We start from the raw sequence: 24,758 nt of genomic DNA, 5'->3' as shown, positions 1-24,758 counted from the left end.
GTGACAAAAGACAAAAAAGCTCCTGGATCTAGAAAAGCATAAACATGCACATGAATGATCTGAAATGTACTAGTAACCACATCAGGAGAATTTTCCTGATCTTGTTAGGAATGGAGAGCATACAGTCGATTTGGGCGTTGCTCACTAGTAGCACTGGAGGTGGCACCCTACTGATTCGGGTGATCGAACTAAGCTGGGGAACGGTTCTGATGACCCTGATAACCTAACTAGGGACAATCTCTGACTCTATGGACTGGATTACCACATTCGAAATAGAAATCGCTACCAGTTTTGCAAGTACCCTTGTGGTTCTTACCCCAAGTCTAACAAAGAGGATTAGTTCGAGCATTGCTGACACTTTCCTGAGACTTAGAGCCTGGTGCTCTATCTCTATTACCATCCCTAAACTTAGGAGCTGGAGCACTAGCTAAAGAAGGAGCTCGAACTGATGACTTAGGACGAAATTGAGAACAGTTTTGTCCTTCTGATTTAGGCTGAACAAAGTTTAAACTACCTGTCCTTGCTCTCTTATTCTACTTCTCTCTCATCTTAATCTTTTGCTCCTTTATCTGCTTAGCATGAGTCATAAGCCTGGCTATGTTCATGTCACTATTCAACATCGTAGACCTACACTCATTGACTATACTATCATTCACCCAGAAAAAAGTTACTCATCTTGGCCTTGCTTTCTGCAACCATATAAGTAACATATCTATCTAATTGAGTAAACTTAAGATAATACTCTTTCACCATCATGTTTCTCTACTGGAGGTTGATAAATTCCAATACCTTAGCTTCTCTCAGCTCTAGGGGAAAGAACCTATCAAGGAATGCAGTGACAAATTTCTCCCGCTTATTAGGTCCTTCATCATCTGGCCTTTCTGACTTTCACTATTTAAACCAAGTGTGAGCAACATCCTACAACTGATATACAACTAGCTCAGCGCTATCACTAGAAGTTACCCCCATGATGTCTGAACCTTTTGAAGCTGATCGATAAATTTCTTAGGGTCCTCATCTGACTTAGACCCGAGAAAGGTTGGAGGATTCATTCGGGTGAAGTCCTAAATCTTGGCTGCTGCTAAATTAGCCACTGGGTTGGATAGAATGATAGCTGGTCATTCATTCTAAGTAGCAATTGACTGAGAAAAGTAGTGAATGCAACTCTGAACTCTGCATGAGAAACATGTTTGCGCAATGGATCTTCAAGCTGAGGGGCTAGCAGATTCCCGTTTCATCTTTTAGGAGTCATATTCTGTAGAGGAAAGGGAGAAATAGATTAGATTGAGAGTTTGACTTGAGATTATGCTCACCTGCACGACATGAATACTGAAAGAAGAAAAACTGTTCCTAAAACATCTTATAGCCTCCTGCACATAAATGTGGCATGCAACACACCCATGTACAAGACTCTAATAGATATGGCTTACATACTTCCTAGGACTCTATTAAACCTTAGGCTCTGATACCAAGTTTTTAACACCCTGAACTGATATCTATACCTGAACACTATATAATATACTGTATAAATGTAGAAATAAAGGTTGTAAGGATGTCAGGTTCAAAATTGACATAATATCTGTTAAAATATAACATCTGGGTGGGCTACAAAGTACCCAAAATAACTGAAATAACTGATTGAACATGCTATTCTAAAAAGCCTCTAATTGACTGAACTATCTGAATAAGGAGTTGATGGGACATGTTCCAAACTAACTCCAACTACTGAAATAAATTAATTAATGCAATAATAAAGTAATGGTCATGTCCTGTAAGGATGAGGACTCACTGCTAACTCTGACTGCTGAGAATGGAATGCTACTGATTCTTTAGAGCTCGTGATTATGAACTTATGGTACAAAAAACCATAGCGAAAATACGTCAGTACGTTTCAATGAACTGGTATGCATGTGAGGTTGGCTGAATGTAAAAGGGTTCACATGCATGAACTATCCTAGCTGACTGAATAACATGAGCATGGGAATATATGCATGAATACATAATTTCTACAACTGAGTTTATGATTACATGATTACTTAGTCTGAGTACTGATAACATGAGATGCTGATGACTGTACAACTGAAAGAACTGATACTAAGCCACTGTATTTGATAGTCTAGTTTCAGATGGAACTAGCTGAGTTTCATTCTATTCTGAGTTGACTGTATCTGACAGTCCTGAATTTTATAGAACTATCTGAGTTCTATTACTGAGACTGAATGATTGTATCTGACAGTCTTGATTTTGTTGCTGAAACTGTGGGAAGTAGTCATCTAACTGACATGTCCCAAATAAAGCAATATAGCTGATGTGGGTTCAAATCTGTAACCCCAATTAGAAGGGTGTCAATACCGCGCCATTAGTAAGGACAAACTGTGGGTAACCCTCATCTGATAGTGTCCCCAAAAGAGAACAGTAGGGCCTCATCTGACAGTGCTTATCCTCATAAATCCTCATCTGACAGTGTTGATGTCTCAACCTATGATGGCAAAATAGTTTTGGAATGTAAGGATGACTTCTAAGAATCATACCCTTATCTGAAAGTGTGCGTTCCCATCCTTGGTTTTACTCGGTGCTAATTTCTACACCCATCTGATAAGACACTGAACATGATTAACTAAACTAGACTAAATTAAATTAACTGAGTTCCATTGACTGACGGAATACTACTGAGATTACTGAGTTTTCCTGAGTCACATGACTGACTGAATTTCTATGAACATGGATCGACTGAGAGTATCTTGAAAACATGACAGTGGATTTAGGCTAACAACTAAATTGTTGGGTACAACTATCCCCAGGACTCGATAGCATGAAACTGACAAAGCATGACTTTCTTGAATATATGACCAACTTCACAACACATAATACAATAAGTTTGAAATTTCATGAAGTAGAAGTTCTAAAGCACCACAAGGGTTACACATGTATCCAATTCATTGACTAAGACATTTCATCAAACATTTGACATGCATAAGCTTGTACATGATTGGGGATTTCATATTATCATTCTAGTATGGCACTTTTCCTTCTCATAGGAATTTAATCAAACACATGGGAAACATGTTTTGGTTATACAATCATCAACACATCTAATAATCATGGATACATCAATCAACGTGTAAATGTAAGGGTTTGTCATGATTATTATGCAAATCACCACATCCTAGGGTCAATCATTGGAATATGTAATTTCAAACATGAATCAAAATCTCACAACATCATGAACATGAACTTCAATTCAATTTAAATCATGAACATTAATACATACATAAATCTTGGATTTTGAAAAGAGATTATTGAGCTTCATGGGTGAAAGGGACCCATGAATCAACACATAACATACCTGGGTTGTGAGTTTCTTGAAGTTCTTGGACTTGAAGAACTTGAAATCTCTTAGTTTCTTGAAGAATGATTTGGATCTTGTTCTTAGAGATTTTCTTTGAGCAAAAACCCTAATTTGATGTTGTAGATGGATAATGAACTTAAGATCCTTGGTCTGATATAATTTGGGGTTAAAACGGGTGGAAAAAACCCAAATACCCTTTATAAAAATGACTTTAAAATAATTGAACGATGTATGGGATGGTCCGTCACTGGGTCGATGGTCCATCGGTCCTGACCAAAGCACCTGGGCAGTATAAGGGTTCACTACCTCTGCTGTGATGGCTTCGGTGATGGCCTATTGCTAGGTCGATGGTCCGTCGGCCTGAGCTATCGTCCTTAGGCAGAATTTGGTCTCATTGCCTCCACTGCGTCATCTTGGACAATAGTCCATCGCTAGCTCGATGGTCCGTCCGCCTTCACCATCGTACCTGGGCAGTTTTGACTACTTTCTATATTTCGGCCATAACTTTCTCTTCCGATGTTGGATTTTGACGGAATGGGTATCGATGGAGAGCTTATTCAATTTCCCATATGAAAATAACTGAAAATCTTAAAAATTCCACATATATAAAGTAGATTCATCTTTAAAAGTAAGTTTCTAACATACTTAGGACGATTTCAAGCTAGGTAGAAGTATGGGGTATTACAATATCTCCTCCTTGAGAACATTCGTCCTTGAATGAGACTGAGTGAGAAGGGAGAAGTTAAACTGACGTACATACTGAACATGAATAACTAGAACATGATCTCATGGCTGACATGACTAATAACTGAATATATCATACTGAACATGTATATCAGATGCATGATTATATAACTGAACCGACATATCAATGCATAACTGAATATGCAATGGTATTTAATACCAAGTTCGTAATAGAATTATAAACATAAAACTGAATAGGCTTAAGAAGAATTGTTACCTTGAGATTGAACTAAGTTGGCAGAGAAAAGGTGAGGATACTTGGTCTGCATGTCTGCTTCTGCTTCCTAAGTAGCTCCCTCAACTGACTAATTTTGCTAAAGAACTTTGACTAGAGGGACTTTTTTGTTCCTTTGTCTATGAGTCTGGTAGTCAAGAATTTCGATTGGAATCTCTTCGTAAGAGAGTTTTTTCTGAACATCTATGCTCTGAATAGGGACTACTACGGCTAGGTCACCTATGCACTTCTTTAGAAAAGAGACATGGAAGACCGGATGAACTGAGGCTAAATCTGAAGCCAATTCAAGCTCATAAGCTACCTTGCCAAAGCGACTGTGAATTTTAATGGGACCGATATATCGGGGACTGAGCTTTCCCTTCTTGCCAAATCTCTTTACTCCTTTCACGGGAGAGATCTTTAGATAAAAATAACCACCAATCTCAAACTCAAAATCCTTTCTGCGCTCATCTGCATAAGACTTCTGTTGGCTCTGAGCAGCCCAGAGTCTTTCTCTGATCAACTGGACTTTTTATAAGGCATCAAATACTAAGTCAGGCCCTATAACTGAGGCCTCACTAACTTCAAACCAACCGACTGGAGATCTGTATCTCCTACCATAAAGAGCTTCAAATAGAGCCATCTTACTACTGGAATAATAGCTGTTGTTGTATGCAAACTCGATCAAAGGCAAGTGGTCTTCCCAACTACCCTTGAAATCAATTACACCCGCTCGTAGCATATCTTCTAAAGTCTAATGCTCTTTTCTGCTTGACCATCTTCCTGAGGATGAAAGGCGATACTGAGATCAAATTGGGTACCAAGACTCTTTTGTAATGCTTTACAGAAATGAGAGGTGAACTGGGGACCTCTATTTGAGATAATAGATAGTGGGACACCATTCAATCTGACCAACTCTTTGATGAAGAGTTTGGCATAATCCTCGACTGCATAAGATGTATGGACTGGAAGGATATGAGCTGATTTGGTCATCCTATCTACAATAACCCAAATCGAATCATGCTGGCGACAAGTACGAGACAAACCAGTCACGAAGTCTATGTTGACTTCTTTCCACTTCCAAGTAGGAATACTGAACTCCTGCATAGACTCACTAGGCTTATGATGCTCTATCTTAACTTGCTAACATGTAGAGCACTTAGCCACAAACTCTGCAGTATCTCTCTTCATCCCACTCCACCAATAGATTTTCCACAAGTCGCAGTACATCTTAGTGGCCCTGGATGAATAGAGTAGCGTGCACCATGCACTTTTGCAAGAATTTACTGCCTCAAGTCATCTACACCTAGAACACACAGACAACCCTAACAACGCAGAACACCATCTCTCTCTTAGGAGAAAACCTCTACTTTCTGATCCTTGATGGACTCTTTTAACTTGACTAGACAGGGATCTCTGTATTTCTTTTCTTTCACCTCGGATAATAGAGATGATTCTAAACTACTCTGAACCAATATGTCACCCTTCTATGAATCAGCTAAGTGAATACTTAGTCTAGAAAGTTGATGGACTTCCTGAGCTAGCTTCTTCTTACTGTCCCCAACATGAGCAACACTACTAATACGCACAAATTACACCTCTCTTATAGGAGCATAAGTGGTTGCTGTCATATATAGAACCCAACTAGGTTGGGGTCGAATCCCATAGGAAATATGGTACTAATTAAGTTGTATGCAGATTAGTTGACTTTTAATCATTCATTTCCGTATAACAAAAGTGGGGGATTTGATTCAGTTCACAAATTAATGGTTTCAGTTTAATAAGATGAAGTTTGTGTGGTAGTGTTCAAATTCATTGAAATAGCAAGCTAGGGTTATGACCACCTTGTAGTTTTCAATACTTTCTAACTATGGGATTTATGAATTCATACATGCATCATGTTTACAGAGAAGCGTATTGTATTTAATAACATAACCCTAGTGCTTCTCAACCATCAAGGACTAATTCAATTTAGTTCTCTTGAATCAAAAGTGTTTACAAAAATAATACAAAATCTCCAAGTAGTTAATCCTGTTAAGGCATTAACATATGAAATAGGGGTTGGAAATTCTATTTTTGTCACTACACTCTTTTCCGAACAATAACCTTTCTCTCTAACAAGTTGTGTTCTAAGGCACATCCTCTATGTTTTCAACCATGAGAATTCAAAATAAACGAAGAGAGTATGATGTAAACAAATCAATGCATAATGAATTCAAAACCCAAAGTAATAGATTGTATGCTACAAGGCTTCCATAACCTTAACTAATAAACTTAGCTACTCATGAATAAAACGAAAATCAAAATAGAAATATTCATCATACCAAAAACTAGAAGACGATCTTGGTGTGCAAATAGTGAAAACAAGAGAGAAACGTTTTCTCTCTCCACCCTAAGCCACTATTCCCTTATTCAAAATACTACAAAATATTGAATAATGATAAAAATTCAGAATTAAGTCTTTTTAATAATCTTTTCTCTCATATTTGCCTTCTAAGTCCCTGAACTAATTATAAATGACAAATTAGTCTAGGATGTAGTTTCTAGGCTCCACATTTGGTCCAACAAGCTACTTTTCTCTTGTGTCATATGCCATCCGCATTTCCTAGTCCTATTATGTCTCCATCTACCTCATTAATACCTGAAATCATGCTAATCACATCGGTTAGCTTAATTACATAGAAGTAGAGTAAAAATATAAGAAACTAGGCACTTTGTTCTCCAAACTTAGCTAAACTATGGGTAAGCTATGATGCTTAGGCATACAAATACACCCAAGATCACAACCCCACACTTAAAGCTTTGTTCATCCTCAAGCAACATATTCATTTATGCATCCTACACAAGTCTTAGCATCCACAAAGGAAAAACAAGATGCTCTAATAGGATCACACAATAATTATGAACAAGAAGTAAATTCATGGATCATTACTAGAGACAACCTACCCTCAAGAATAGACTCATTAAGTTTGAAAATTCTTGTATACCATTTAAGCAAAGAAACCATATAAATTACCCAACCTTCATCAACCATATGCCCTCACAACAAAAAAGTTACCTATAATCACTCACTATTATGGAATTTCTAACAATATGAGTATAAGAATCAAGTTGCACTCACTCTCACAAAGAATTATCAAATTAAAATTGATGACCATATGCTTTCCCTTAGTGTAATGCTCCACTAATATCAGAATGCTAAGATTAGGATCAAATTGGCCTTTTAAGGGTTGTAATGCAGGCTAAAGGATGGGTAGGAACTATTTTGGCCAGAAATAGTGACTATCTTCCCTAAGCGCTTTAATACACTATATTATGCAACTAAGACCAATTTCTAACAACCAATTTACACCACTTTCATCTATCCATATCTTTTGTTTTCACCCCATCCCATTAAACTCAATTAACAACACTATGTAGGGAGTATGCAACCCTTTTAAATTTTTTTTCTTTGCACCTATTTCACATTACGCACCCTTATGATAGCCACCCTCGACTTAAGAGATTTACCTTAGTTGAGGTGCACAATGTCCAAGAAGGACCGGGGCCAAAATAGGTTAATTGTAACATGTCCATGATAAAATTTAGAACTTTTTCAACAATTTTTCCTACTCCCAACCATATCAATTTCACCCTCCAATAACTATACTTTGGGGAATTAATTTCACCTTTTTTCTCTTATTGTCAAACTCCTAACTCAAAATAATTTTACATTAAAGATCTTATGAGCTTTTGGATTAAATTACGGTCTACTAAAGAATGGGTTAGGCTAAATATGAGGCTAGACAAAGGAAAAGCTAAAGGCTCAATGGGGGATAGCTAACATAATGTACAAATATAGGTCAAAAGAAGGCATGAATAATGGTTATCAAAGAAATCCCTAAATCAACTCCTAAACTCACAATCTTTATTTCACTTTGCACACACAACAGGCAAGTTCTAGCGTTAGTTGCAATAAGGAATATACAACAGTCTTACACACGCATGGCATATGGTCAACTCAATTAGGACCATTATAAATTCTCGACCCAACAATTAAATGAATTCAACTAAAATCAAAAATCACAAAAAGAGTCACAACTAGAGCCTAGGTGTTTCAAACGTAATGATCCATCACATACTCATGCTATAATACCATTGATCCACAAGAACATTTACATGTAACAAATGACTAATTTTCTCTTAAGATGGTCGTCATCCATCCATTATCGAGGAAAATACCTAACTATGACTTAATCAAACAAACATCTAACAAGAAACAAAATAAACAAAATAACTAATCCTATCACAGAACTATACTAAAGATAAGGTACTAATTTCTTACAAAACAAGCAGCAAAGTAACCAGCCACGCCACACTTAATCTAGGCACTGTCCCCAGTGTAAATTACAAACCAAAGAACCTGGATATAGTACTCTTCATCCTCATTAGGAGTCATGCCACCTGCATGGAGAGCATCATCAGAGCCATTTTTCCTATATTTATCACATCACCCATGTCATCCACACATAATGAAACTAACTACAATTAAGATGAAGGTAGTGAAGTCACCACCCCATACTAAATTTGTTAGTATAAACCAATTAAGTGTTATTATCGGGTACTCAGACTTCACTGACATACGCTTTGATATGGTGCACCAATATTAGTCGCAATATAGTTCACTCACTTTAATTTCCCCAGTTCTATTTCAATGAAGCACTTTTTGAACAAAATCATGCCCTACAACTTCAACTATATAATGATATACAGAACACCATCACTTTCACACAATTTTCTCAACATTATGTTCAACACAATAAGATGGAAACTAATGGTTACACAACTACCATGTTGGTTGTGAATAATTCACTCACATGTAAAAGCTCAAGTAATACAACAATGGTGCTTATCTTCCCAAGATATTCATAATCCTTCTTTGACATAAACATGGTAAGAATTTAATTCATAATCCTCAAGAAATCAATTAACTATAACAAAAGGTCACAATAACTAAGGGTTAAGAACGTAAAACTTACCTTGAAGATGGAAGATTGAGGAATGAAGGGGGAAATTCTTGAGATTGTTAAGCAAAGAGTAATCTTAAAGGACAAAGAGAATGGTGAGGGAGAAATCTTGTAAGGCTTGGGGGTGAAATAAGGATGAATTTAGGAATTTAGGGTGTGGAGTCTATTGAAAGAATAAAATTCGGGTCGGGTTGACCCAATTTAAAGAAGGATATATGTTAAAATTGGAAGAGTGTGCGACGCATAAGTTATCGCACAAGTTTAAGTTGTGCCGCATTGTTTATCGCATATGTGAAATAGTGAGCCTATGCGGTATAGTGTGTGACACATGTTATTGCACAAAGGTAAGTGTGCAGTGCATATGTTATCACATAAGTGAAACATTGAGGGTGTGCGACGTATAAGCTAATGCCAACATTAAGGTGTGCATTGCATAAGGTGTTGCACAAGTTAAGGTATGTGCCATACATGGTAACTCCTGCTTGAGGCAGTGGGCTTAGGCTATGTCTTAGGTGACACCATTGCCATGGCCTATGTAAACTTGGACACCACACACCCTATAGTACACTTAAACTTGGATGCCATGCACCCCATTCTTCATATAAAGCATTGAGAAAGGTCAGTACCACGGGGGCTTCACCCCTGCACTCCCGTCGAGGTCAGTGGTGGGCTCTGGGATCAGGCTTATCAGCCCGATCCTTACGCTATCACCACAGACCTCCTTAAAAATCATAAAATAAAGCCATACCGTGAAACTTTAGGGGGTGGATTAACATAATTTGGGTCACAACTCTAACACGAGTCATGACTCGAGCCTTAACATTTGAACACTCCAACTTACCAATAATGTCGCTATTACTCCTAACTTACCACCGTTGATATGGCTCAATTCCAAACCAAATTTGGTACCAATCTCCTCCTTAGTACTTTATGCACCTACACTTAATCAAAAATAACTTAAAAAGATTAGAATAATGGGTTGCCTCCTACCAAGCATCGTAGTTTTGGTCGTGGCTCAACTCTTATTTTTGAATTTTTATTTAACATGATAAAATGAGAATAAGATCATGGGTTCTCCCATGCAACACCTGATTTGACGTCGCAGCACAAATCGATTATCTTGACTACTCAGGCTTTGTCAAGATATATCGATGATACCATTTGTACCTTATCTTTATAGAATGCATCAACGATCGAGAAAATACTCATCTTATTTTGTTATTTCATGGATTTGCATACTTCAAAACTAACCTCTTTCTCGTTGAGCCTTAATTTTAGCGCATTCAACTCCAGGTCAACTAACACTCTCCCATTTGCTCAGAATGGCTTGCCCAAAATTATAGGTACTTCAAAGTCCACTTTACATTCAAGAATTACAAAGTCGGCAGGAAATATTTAATTGAACACCTTTACAAGTACATCATATAAAATCTCAACCAGCTTTTTCACCGATCTATCCGCCATTACAAGTTATATGTTTGTGGGTGTGGGACCTCCCAAACCCAACTTTTTATAAATATGTAGCGGCATCAGATTGATGCTATCTCCTAGATCACATAAGGCCTTAGCAAAATCTAGAGACCCAATCGTACAAAGGATAGTGAATGCTCCTGGGTCTGCCTTCTTCTGCACCAGTGACCTTATAGAAATAGCACTACAATGATGAAGATTATCATTGGTTCTTATCTTACCGCTCTTTTCTTCATCACAAGATCTTTCATAAATTTAGCATATCCTGGCATCGGCTCAAGTGCTTCAACTTATGGCACGTTCACTGTCAATTTCTTCAACATAGCCATGAATTTGTTAAACTTGCCTTAATCTTCTTTCTTCTTTAATCATTATGGAAATGGGGTTGGTGGCCTTGGGATTTCAAATGGAGCACTTTTTACCTCCTTTCTTAAGCCTTGCTCCACATCATTAATATGCTTTGACTTAGGTGGTTGTTCTACTTCCGCACTCTTCTTTTCCAAACCTCCCAACTCCATAGGCACCACTGAAGATTCATCAACTATCTCCTAATCTATTTCGACCGCATCAGTATGAGAGGATGCTAATAATTCTAGACTAGATAACATATTACCGCTCCTAGTGGTGATAGCCATACATGATTCATCAGTCCTTGGATTCTGAACTATATCACTTGGTAGAGTCCCATGCTGTCTTCGGTTGAATGTTGCGAATAATTGGCTCATCTTCTACTCTAGTTGTTTAATAGCAGTTGCGTGAAAATTTACTAGTTGACTCATGGAAGATATGTCACTCTTCATCATAGTCACCCCAGAATTGGTCGCCTCAACTCCCTTTAATAGTTTCTCCATCATGTCCTCCATGGAAATTTTGCCTGAACTAGTGGCAACATTATTATGGCTTCTAGGAGGTACATACAGTCCACTCCTATCACTTTTACTCTTCCAATCTCCTTGATGGTTCTAACCTTAGTTTCCTTGACCACCAATCCAGAAACCCTCCTAGTTATGCAAGTAGTTAGCCTCTTCCTCGGTGTTTGATTCAGCTCCCTAACTATGGGACCCTATAGCTTTTATCTTTTTCTACATTCCCTGGTAGCAAATATTTCGTGAGTAGGTCCATCTGGGTTTTCTTGTAAGCCATATCTAGATCATGCTTCTCTTCTCTCCTACGCTGCTCTATTGATATTATACTAGACCTAGTATTGCTTGCTACCACAGAATCTCTGGTATGCCAAGATCTACTTATCTTAGTCATTCATTCTAACATGTCCTCAACCTCAGTAAAGGTGAGCTTCATAAAAGCTCCTCCTGCAGCATTATCTACTATTGGCTTTGTAAGTGAGTTCAAAGCTCTGTAGAATATTTCCATCAAGTGTTCCATCAGTCATCTTATGGTTTGGGCATTGAGTCAACTTCTTTTTAAACCTCGCCCAAGTCTCATGAAAAGCTTCATTAGCCAATTGCCTAAAGTTGCTGATGTCATCCCTCAACTGCAACATTCTGGAGAGAGAATAGAACCTTTCTAGGAAAGCTCCTTTCAATTGTCTCCAGTTTGTTATAGAATCAGGAGTCAGCTCATTTAACCACATAGTTGCTCCGGACAAAGACAGTGGGAACAATCTTAAATGAATAGTATTTTGTCCCACTCCAGGATTATTTAATGACTTACAAATACTGATGAAATTTATCAAATATAGATTTAGATCATCACCAGGTAATCAACCAAAGAGTCCTTTCAGATTTAGTAACTGGATCATAGTACTGGTGATATTGAATTTTACCCCAGGAGCTAGTTGTGGTAGAATGATTGCCCTTGCAGATCCATTTCCATCTAAATCGTCCTCATCGTTGTCAACATTAAACTACATAGGTTGGCAGTCTAGTCTTCCTCTGAATAGATGATTTTGATTTATAGGTGTAACTACCCCTGCTGCATGCCTCCTATTAGTTGGCTTAATTAAATCATCATCTCCTAGGTCCTCTTCATCTAAATTAGGTACCCAACCTGGGTTATCTGCATTCTATTAATTTAATTAAGCATTAGCCAAAGTGGCTAATCTTTCAGCTTCCTTTTGATTAGCCATTCTTTCAATAAGATGAGGTTTAGGATTGAAGGGTAATAATGGTTTTCCTGAACTTCTGGTTCATGGCATAAAAAATAATGAGCCTGTAACGAACAAAAAAAACAAATAAACATAAAATAATATAACTTGGATAATAGTCAATTAACACACATAAACTCAATCAACAACCGTATTCCCCGGCAATGGCGCCAAAATTTGATACGCCTAAATTACACCTCTCTTACGAAAGCGGAAACGGTCGTTGTCAAATATAGAACCCAACTAGGTTGGGGTCGAATCCCACAAGGAATATGGTTCCAATTAAGTTGTATGCAGATTAGTTGACTTTTAATCATTAATTTTTGTAAAACAAAAGGGGGGATTTGATTCAGTTCACAAATTAATGGTTTCAGTTTAACAAGATGAAGTATGTGTGGTAGTGTTCAAATTCAGAGAAATAGCAAGCTAGGTTTATGTCCACCTTGTAGTTTTCAATACTTTATAACTATGGGCTTTACGAATTCATACATGCATCATGCTTACAGAGAATTGTATTGTATTTAATAACATAATCCTAGTGTTTCTCAACCATCAAGGACTAATTCACTTTAGTTCTCTCGAATCAAAAGTGTTGCAAAAATAATACGAAATCTCCAAGTAGTTAATCCTGTTAAGGCATTAACATATGAAATAGGGGTTGAAAATCCTATTTTTTTGTCACTACACTCTTTTTTGAACAACAAACTTTTTCTCAAGCAAGTTATGTTTTAAGGCACATCCTCTATGTTTGCAACCACGAGAATTCAAGATAAATGGAGAGAGTATAATGTAAACAAATCAATGCATAATGAATTCAAAACCCAAAGTAATAGATTGTATGCTACAAGGCTTCCATAATCCTAACTAATAAACTTAGCTACTCATGAATAAAATGGAAATAACAATAGAAATATTCATCATACCAAAAACTAGAAGACGATCTTGGTGTGCAAATAGTGAAAACAAGAGAGAAACATTTTCTCTCTCCACCATAAGTTGCTATTCCCTTGTTCAAAATAATACAAAATATTGAATAATGATAAAAAAAAATTCAGCATCAAGTCTTTTTAATAATCTTTTCTTTCATATTCGCCTTCTAAGTCCCTGAACTAATTATAAATGACAAATTAGTCTTGGACATAGTTCCTAGGCGCTGCATTTGGTCCAACAAGCTACTTTTCTCTTGTTTCATATGCCATCCGTATTCCATAGTCCTATTATGTCTCTATCTACCTCATTAATACCTGAAATTATGCTAATCATATCGGTTAGCTCAATTACATAGAAGTAGAGTAAAAACATAAGAAACTAGGCACTTTATTCTCCAAACATAGCTAAAATATGGGTAATCTATGATGCTTAGGAGTATAAATACACCCAGATCACCTACCCATAGACAGTCTACTGAGAGCGTCGGCCACAACATTGGCCTTGCCCGGATCACAAAGGACACTCATGTTATAATCTTTCAAGATCTCTAACCACCTTCTCTGACGAAGATTGAGATCTTTCTGAGAAAAGGCATACTGAAGGCTCTTATGATCTATGAACACATCTACATTAACTCCGTATAGATAATTCCTCCAGATTTTCAAGGAAAAAACTATGATTGCTAACTCGGCATCATGAGTAGGATAATTTTTATCATGGGGTTTAAGCTGTTTAGAGGTGTAGGTTATGACCTTACCATACTACATGAGGACACAACCCAAACCTACTCTGGATTCATCACTATACACTACAAACCCATTTGAACCATTTAGAAGAGCTAAGACTGGAGATGAGGTGAGGTGAGTCTTCAACTCTTGAAAATTTTTTTGTGAGGATATGACCACTGAAACTTGACTTTCTTCTGAGTCTATCTGGACATAGGGAATGTAATAAAAGAAAATCCCTCAAAAAACTATCTGTAATTGCTAGCCAAACCCAAGAAACTCCTGATATCTGTGGAGAGATAGATCTGGGCCAGTTTCTTACCGCTTCAGTCTTTTAAGGATCAACCCTAATGCCATCATCGAAAATAATATGACCAAGGAATGATACTAGCCTTAGCTAAAATTCAAAATTACTGAATTTGGCAAACAACTGATGATTTTTGAGAGTTTGAAATACTATTCTGAGATGGTCTGCATGATCATGCTAACTGCAGAAATAAACAAGGATGTTATCTATGAAGACTATGACAAACATATCCAAGTACTGCTTGAACACATGGTTCATCAAGTCCATGAAAGTTTCTTGGGCATTGGTAATACCAAAGGGTATAACTAAGAATTCGAAGTGACCATACTGAGTACGAAAGGCCATTTTTGAAATGTCACATTCTCTGACTCAAAGCTAATAATAGCCTGATCTGAGGTCTATCTTAGAAAAATAGCTGGCACCCTAAAGTTAGTCAAATAAGTCATCAATTCTGGGAAGATGATACTTGTTCTTGACTATGACTTTATTGAGCTAATGGTAATCAATGCACATTCAAAGAAAACCATCTTTCTTGCACACGAATAAGACTAGTGCGCCTCACGGGGATATGTTGGGTATGATGAAACCATTATATAAGAGATCCTTCAACTGCTCTTTCAATTCTCTGAGTTTTGCTGGTGCCATTCTGTATGGCGAAATAGATATAGGCTGAGTATCTGGTAGAAGATCAATGTTGAAGTCTATTTCCCTTTCAGGAGGAATTCCTAGAAGAGCTTCAGTAAGGATATCTGAATATTTATTTACGACTGGGATTAAATTAAGACTGGGAGTTTTAGAACTAGTGTCCTTAACTCAAATAAGATAATAGATACATTCTTTAGATATCATTTTCCATGCCCAAAGGTAGGAAATAAGATGACCTCTAAAAGATGAAGTACTACCCTTCCACTCTAGGATAGGTTTATTTGAAAAATAGAACTGGACTATTCTATTTCTGCAGCCGACTGTGGCATAGCAGGAATGAAGACCATCCATGCTGAGAATGATATCAAAATCAATCATCACTAATTTGACTAAATCTACTGAGGTGATTTTCTGAGATACCATAACCGAAAAATTCCTGTATACCCGTCGGGCTATGATAGTTTTACCTACTGGGCTAGATACTGAGAAGGGCTCTACTAGAATTTTAGGACTAACTCCGAAATCAGCTGCTATATAGGGAGTAACAAAAGACGAAGAAGCTCCTGGATCTATCAAAGCGTAAACATGCACATGAAAGATCTGTAATGTACCAGTAACCATATCAGGAGAATTTTCCTGATCTTGTCGGGACTGGAGAGCATAAAGTCGATTTGGATGTTTCCCATTAGTAGCACTGGAGGTGGCACCCTGCTGATTTGGGTGACCAGACTGAGCTGGGGAACGATTTTGCTGACCCTGATAACCTGACTGGGGATAATCTCTGACTCTGTGGCCTGGCTTGCCACATCCAAAATATACATCGCTACCAACTCTGGAAGCACCCTTGTGGTTCTTACCATAAGTCTAACAAAGGAGATTAGTTCGGGCATTGCTGACACTGCCCTGAAACTTAGAGCCTGGCGCTCTATCTCTGTTACCATCCAAAAACTTAGGAGCTGGAGCACTAGCTGAAGAAGGAGCTGGAACGGATGGCTTAGTATGAAATTGAGAATGATTTCCCCCTTCTAATTTAGGCTGAGCAAATTTAAAATTACCTGTCCTAGCTCTCTTATTTTGCTTCTTCCTTATTTTAATCTTTTTCTCCTCTATCTGCTGAGCATGAGTCATAAGCCTGGCTTGTTTATGTCACTATTCAATATCGTAGACCTACACTCGTTGACCATACTATCTTGCACCCCAGAAACAAACTTACTTATCTTAGCCCTACTATCTACAACCACATGATGAACATATTTGGATAATTGAGTAAACTTAAGAGAATACTCTTTCACCATCATGTTGCCCTGCCTGAGGTTAATAAATTCCAACACCTTAGCTTCTCTCAGCTCTAGGGTAAAGAACCTATCTAAGAATGCAATGACAAACTCCTCCTACTCAATACGCCCTACATCATCTGGCCTTTTTAACTTTCACTGTTTAAACCAAGTGTGATCAACATCCTGCAATCGATATGCAGCTAGCTCAGTGCTCTCACAAGAAGTAACCCCCATGATATTTGTAACCTTCTGAACTTGATTGATGAATTCTTGAGGGTCATCATCTGGCTTAGACCTGAGAAAGGATGGAGGATTCATTCGGGTGAAGTCCCGAATCCTGGCTGTAGCTGAATTGGCCACTAGGTTGGCAGGACTAATAGCTGGTTGTTTATTCTGAGAAGCAACTGACTGAGCAAGAGTAGTGAATGCATCTCTGAACTCTGCATTAGAAACATGTTCACCCAAAGGATCTTCAGGGTTAAGGGGCGGGCTAATTCCCGTTTCTTCTTTTAGAAGGTATATTCTGTAGAAGAAAGGGAGAAATATATTAGATTGAGAGATTGACTTAAGATTATTCTCACCGGCACGACATGAATACTGAAAGAAGGGAAACTATTCCTATAACGTCAAATGACATAAATTTGACAGTGTCCCCAAAAGAGAATGATGGGGCCCTTATCTGACAGTGCTTATCCACCACATCAACCCTCATCTGATAGTATTGATGTCTCAACCTATGTTGGCTACAAGTTTTGGAAAGCAAGGATGAATTCTAAGAATCACACCCTCATCTAACAGTGTTAATTCCCATCCTTGTGTTCACTCGGTGCTAATTCCTACTCCCGTCTGAATAGACACTGAACATGATTAATTAAACTAGACTAAACTGAATTAACTGAGTTCCATTGACTGACGGAATACTACTGAGATTACTGAGTTTTCCTGAGTCACATGACTAACTAAATTTCTATGAACATAGCAGGAATGAGAGTATCTTAAAAACATGACATTGGCTCCAGGTACACAGCTAAATTGTCGGGTACAAGAACCCCTAGGACTCGATAGCATAAAACTGACAAAGCATGACTTTCTTGAATACGACCAACATCACAATCCATAATATAATAAGTTGGATATTTCATGAAGTAGAAGTTTTAAAGCACCACAAGGGTTACACATGTATCCATAATTCACTAACTAAGACATTTCATCAAACATTTGACATACATAAGCTTGTGGTGCTTTAGAACTTCTACGACATGCATAAGCCTGTACATGATTGGAGATTTCATATTATCATACTAGTATGACACTTTTCCTTCTCATAGTCATTTAATCAAACACATGGGGAGCATGCTTTGGTTATACAATCATCAACACATCTAATAATCATGGATACATCAATCAACGTGTAAATTTAAGGGTTTATCATGATTATTATGCAAATCACCACCTCCTAGGGTCAATCATTGGAATATGTAATTTCAAATATGAATCAAAACCCCACAAAATCATGAACATGAATTTCAATTCCATTTAAATCATAAACATTCTTACACACACAAATCTTGGATTTTGAAAAGAGATTCTTTAGCTTCATGGATGAAAGAGACTCATGAATCAACATATGACATACTCTGAGTTGTGAGTTTCTAGAAGTTCTTGGACTTGAAGAACTTGGAATCTCATAGTTTCTTGAAGAATGATTTGTATCTTGTTCTTGGGATTATTTTTGAGGGAAAACCCTAATTTGATATTGTAGATGGATAGTAAAATTATGAGCCTTGGTCTAATATAATTAGGGGTTAAAAAGGGTGGAAAAGACCTAAATACCCTTTTTAAAAATGACTTTAAAATAACTGAATGAAGTATGTGACGGTTCATCACTGGGTCAATGGTCTGTTGGTCCTGAACGTCGCACCTGGGCAGAATAGGGGTTCACTGCCTCTGCTGCGATGGCTTGGGCGACGGTTCGTCGCTAGTTTGATGGTCTCACTGCCTCCGCTGCGATGGATTAGGTGATGGTCCATCTCTAGCTCGACGATCCATCGGCCTTCACCATTGCACTTGGGCAGTTTTGACTGCTTTCTATATTTCGGCCATAACTTTCTCTTCTGATGTTGGATTTTGATGAAATGGATATCGATGGAGAGATTATTCAATTTTCCATATAACAATAAGTGACAATCTTAAAAATTTAACGTATATAAAACTGGATTCATCTTTCAAAGTAGATTTCTAATATACTTTGGTCGATTTCAAGCTAGGTAGAAGTACGGGGTATTACAAATTTTCCTTGATATAAGTTCCAGTCACAAAACCAAACTTCCTCTTTCCTAATAAGTCAATTCACATCAATCTATTCCATACGCTAATGTTTTCTAAATTTGTAAGTTTAATTGGACTCAATGTAGCTCCAGACACTTTTGAAGATCCTATGTAAAATGCATCACTTGAATCTATCTTAGGTGGCATCTTAATCCTTAAAATAAGCTAAGTTTCACAAGTATCTACAACTATACTATAACGATCCAAGTAATTAATACAATTTCCAACAAAAAACAACTCGAAATTATGCTTCAAACAGATATCTAACCATTAATGCAACGGCAGTTGATTTAGGGATCTTAACTCACCTCAGATAGAGATCAATAATTCTTTTCAATTAAAATAACCTGTGGCTCTATTAACATGTCAATACTTACCATAATAACATACACACATTATCTCATAGCTAAAATAAAATAGATAAGAGAACAGAAAGAAAACAAAGAATTTCATTGATATGAACTAAGAAGAAAACAATTACAATTAAGCTCTTCTAAGTGACTTAGGAGATATTTATAGAAGAATAAAAAGTCTCTATAATCATCTATAAACCTCCTAAATATTTCTCTCTTAGTTGGCTAGTTCTTACAACCAACTAACTAACCGATTGTATAAGTAAGAAATGCAAGAGTAACTAAGACAATGGAATGGTAAAAACTGTTAACTACAGGGAATTACTTTCACTTGTTCTAACTAAATTTTTTTGGATAATCTCAATATTTCTCCTAGGAGAATTTTAAGTTTTGAGAGTCTTTGACAAATTAAAGACAATAACATGATAGGAGATGTTGTCAAAGAGATGGATTAGAGTGGTTTTGTGGAGGTTAGAGGGTTGCTAAGAAAAAGGTCCTTGAATAATATCCTTGAAAGTTTTTTTGGGAGAACTTTAGTAATAGAAGGTGAGAGGATAGGAATAATGGTGAAGGAAAGATATGAATTGATTATAGAATTTTAATTGGTCAGATTATTTCCCTTTAGACTTTGGGATACTAAGAGAAGGTTTCATAAGTTGGCAGCTCAAGTGAATGAACTAATTGGGGAAATAATGAAAGAAAGGAGAAGATATGGAGAATTAGTGAACATAAAATATGGCTTCGGTAGTGTTTTGCTATCTTTGGAAAAAGAAGATAAACTTAACAATGCAAAACATGGTGGTTGTCTTGTGGGTAAAGAGGATTTTTGCGTCTTTCAATTTTGAATTTAAATTCTTTCCATGCTTTGACTTAAGCCAATTATTAGATACTACTCCTTCTCATATTTATTAGTTTTCCACCACAATATAAATAATTATCTCAAATTTTTCATCCATTTACCAAATCAAGACAAAATCAATTAAAATTTCTTGATATTACCCCTACAATTAATGTTTCTTTGAAATCCTAAACAAGTTGATAAGTTCCAAAAAGTTTTTATTAAAGGGGTGAATAAAGGGTAAATTAGTAAAACTACCTATTTTCTTTATGATTTTTAAGATGCATGTAAAGAGAAAAATGAACAAATAATATAAAATAGAGAAAATACTAGCTAGTGCATAAATAATATTTTAATTAAAAAATATTACCAACTTATTAAACATATCTGGAGTACAAAATGATTAGTAACTAGGTAGTTAGTTAATATTTGTTGATACTTCAAAGTAAAATAACTCATCATTAAAAGTTAATTTTGTGTCAAATCATGTTATACCTATCAAACGGGCTGGGCCGACCAGGCCCAACCCGGTCCACTTACAAAAATTGGCCCAGTCAGCTCACGGGCTGTAGGATACTGGATCTCGAGCTGATTTATATTTTTGGTTGGGCCCGATTAACCCAACCCAGACCAAGCCCGGTCAGGGCCCATCGGTTAACCAGCCCAGAACAGGTCTGGTTAATTTTTTTTTAAAAGTTTAGAGATTAGGCCAAACTAGCCGTTGGCCCAACGGCTATAAAGCCATTTTTGGGTCCAAATGGCTAGTTTGACCTTTTTTTATTAAAATTTTTTTTTTTTTACATTTAAAATTATTTTTTAACCCCAAAAAAATTTCTATAAATACCCTACACTTTCAAATCATTTTCCACAAAATTTTTTATTCTCTCAATACTCATTCTCTCTCAAATCTCAACTCTTAATTCTTAAACATTGTATATATTTAATTTCCTAGAGTTCTCACTTTAATTTTTAATTTTACGATTACAAAGTACGAGTGGAAGTTTCTAAAGTCGCAACCTTCGGATACGTCCAAAATTTGGTATTGTCGTTCCATCTCTTACATTTAATTTTTAATTTGTGTATTAATTGTTGAATATTTAATTTTATTATATTTGTGTATTTTAAATTTTTTTAGTTTAATTTATATTATCGATAAATTAAGAAACCTCACCACCAAAGGTGTTAAAATTTTTTGTCCTGGAAGCGGTAGTGGTAGTAAAAAGCAAATTACTAGCGGTAGAGATACTTCAAGTAGTAGATATACCCGTGTGCCTCTAACACCGCTTAGTCAACCTTTTGAGGAAAAAGTAGGTGTACCTTTGGGTATAGGTGCCCACGATATGGATTATGCAGAAATTTAGGAAAATTATGATATAGAAGAAGAAAATAAAATAGATGCTATTAATTTCAACGAAGATGATGAAAATATTGGTAAGACACCTGCAGTAGAAAACGCTAATGTTAAATCTAAATCGGTTAATCTCTCTCCCCATCCTCCCGTTCCCTAAGAGCTCGTAAAAAAACTAGTATTGCATGATAATTTTTTGAACGTATATCACATACTGAGGTGGAATGTAATATTTGTCCACAAATATATAAGCATAAAAATGGAGGGAAGCAAAGGGGTACAGGTACTTTAATGAGATTTATAAGTAATGTTCACGAAAGAGAGTTAAAAATTGAACAGTGTGGTGAGGCTGTTGGTGGGGGCACACAAACTAGAATGAACCCAGCAACTGCCCATGTGATGAAGAAGTATAATAAATTGAGGGACCGGGAAGAAATAGCTAAAATGGTAGTTATGGGTTGTTTGCCTTTTAGTTTTCTTTCTTCTGATGCCTTTATTCATTATATTCAAGCAATTCATAATCCTATATTTAATGGTAATTCTAGAAGTACTTGTCGGGCCGATGTTTTTTGACTTCATTCACAATATTATTTTTATTTATCAACATTGTTAAAAAATATTCAATGTAGAAAGTCCTTAACTTCTGATCTTTGGAGTGCTGTAAATCAAAATGATTATTTAACTATTGCTTGTCACTGGATAGATTGTAGTTTTGTTATGCAAAAATGTATTCTTGCTTTTTTATATGATGAAGATCGTAAACATACTGGAGATTTTATTGCTGCTTCGGTTGCTAAAGTTACAGAATTGTATGGTATCGAAAATAAAATCTTATGTATTGCTTTTGATAATGCTTCTAACAACAAGACTTTTATAACAAAATTAAAAGTTAAGCTATCTCCGCTGTTACCTGAAATTTTTCATATTAAGTATGCATGTCACATATATAATTTAATTGTAAGAGATGGTCTTGAGTTTATTGAGTTTATATTGAAAAAATTCAGCTTGCCGTTGGTTTTATTCAAGAAAATAATCGTAGAAGTAGAAATAGAGACTTTAAATTTAAATGTGAATAAAATGGACTTGCACCGATATTGATGCATGAAGAATGTGATACTAGATGGAATGCTACGTATGATTTTTTAAAAAATTATTATAAATATAGAGTTCCTATTACAATATCTTTTTACCAATATTGTGGTTCGTTTGCTGATTCTACTGATTGCATGTTACATGATTCTGATTAGGTTATAATTAATGTTCTTGTTAAGTTTTTGAAAACATTTTATATAGCTACGGTTGAATTTTTCGGTGCTTATTATCCTACTGTTTGTAATATTTTGGCATAAATAGCTGATATTTCTGGTTTGCTCAAAGAATATAAAATAAAGGAGGTTACAAAGATGTTGTTGGTGTCATGTTTGCTAAATTTAAAAAATATTTTTTTTTCGATTCCCCCTATTTACTTGGTTGGTGCTATGCTAAATCCTTGTATGAAATATAATACTATGTGCCACTTTAGTACTCTTATTTATTCTAATTTAGAGATAAATACTAACAATAATTCTCAACAAGTACAACCTGATTTATGAACGGCTATGGGTGATGCGAATGAATACATAGATAAATTATATAATCACTATGCTAATTTAGTTGATTTAGTCGTACCTACAAATATCACTCCAACTGTCGCTCCTCATCCTCCCGAGGAGCCATCATCTTCTAAAAGGACGGCACATAGTGGTTTTCCTGATCACTTTTATGATTAAAATTATTGGAATAGTGTCGAGGAGAGAGCTTACACATCAACTTATTGGGAAGAGCTTAAGAATTATCTTCGGTCACAGCTAGAGGATCGCAGATGATGGATCAACGCGTTGGATTGGTGGAGGAGTAATTAAACACAATATCTTGTGCTTTCAAGATTAGCTAGAGTTATCTTGAATGTTCCAGTGTCAACCATTGCACCGGAGAGCGCTTTTAGTCAAGGACGACAACAACTTGGAGACAACCTATATTTATTGGGAAAAAATACAATGCATGTTCTCGTTTACCTCATAGATTGGAGTAGAGCCGAATGAAGAAATCAAGGAATGGAAGCAGAGTCGAACAACGAGCAGATACTTGACGAAATTATGACTTCACGGGAGAACTCAGCAGAATCAAGTTCAATGCATGATTTTGCCACCATTGACTTTGACTATCCTATGCAAGTTTTCATTAATATTAACATGAATTAGTTGGAGAAAATAATGCAAAATTTGTAGATTTTTCATTCATGTAAATTATAAATTTTGGATCATTTTTCAATAAATAAAATTCAACATTCATTCATTCCTTAGTCCTTACTTTGTAATTTTTTCCATTTAATGATTTAAATTGAATTTCTAGTTTAAATTAAAAATTTAGTTTGAATATATTATTAATTTACTATTAAGTATTATACTATTATTAATTTATTATATTAAGTAGCATATGTTTTATTTAAAATAGTGTTTATATGTGTATATATTTTCTAAAATAGTATATATTTAACGTATACATGTGTATATATTTTATAAATTAGTATATAACTATATATATAATATGTATATATATATTGTAGTATATTTTATTTAAAGTAGTACATATGTATTGAATGATACGTATATATGTGTATGTATCTTCTATAGACGTATATATTTAACGTACACATGTGTATATATTTTATAAATTAGTATATAACTATATATTTATGTATATATTGTAGTGTGTGTGTGTGTATATATCTATATCTATATCTATATATATATATATATATATATATATATATATATATTTATATTGTAGTATATTTTATTTAAAGTAGTACATATATATTGAATGGTGCGTATATATGTGTACATATCTTCTATAGACGTATATATTTAATGTATACATGTCTATATGTTTTATAAATTAGTATATAACTATATATATAAATATTTTAGTGTGTATATATTGTAGTATGTTTTATTTAAAATAGTACGTATATATTGAATGATACGTATATTTGTATATATCTTCTATAGACGTATATATTTAACGTATACATGTGTATATGTTTTATAAATTAGTATATAACTATATATATATATATAT

At 35.7% G+C, this 24,758-nt stretch overlaps 1 pseudogene; it reads left to right on the top strand.

The window, feature by feature from the left end:
* The window catches only part of LOC107846346, a 183,378-nt pseudogene that overhangs the window by 8,028 nt on the left and 150,592 nt on the right, over positions 1-24,758 (top strand).

Source organism: Capsicum annuum, chromosome 11 (assembly GCF_002878395.1).
Source record: "Capsicum annuum cultivar UCD-10X-F1 chromosome 11, UCD10Xv1.1, whole genome shotgun sequence".
Taxonomy (NCBI): domain Eukaryota; kingdom Viridiplantae; phylum Streptophyta; class Magnoliopsida; order Solanales; family Solanaceae; genus Capsicum; species Capsicum annuum.
This window is presented reverse-complemented; position numbering and strand designations above follow the sequence as displayed.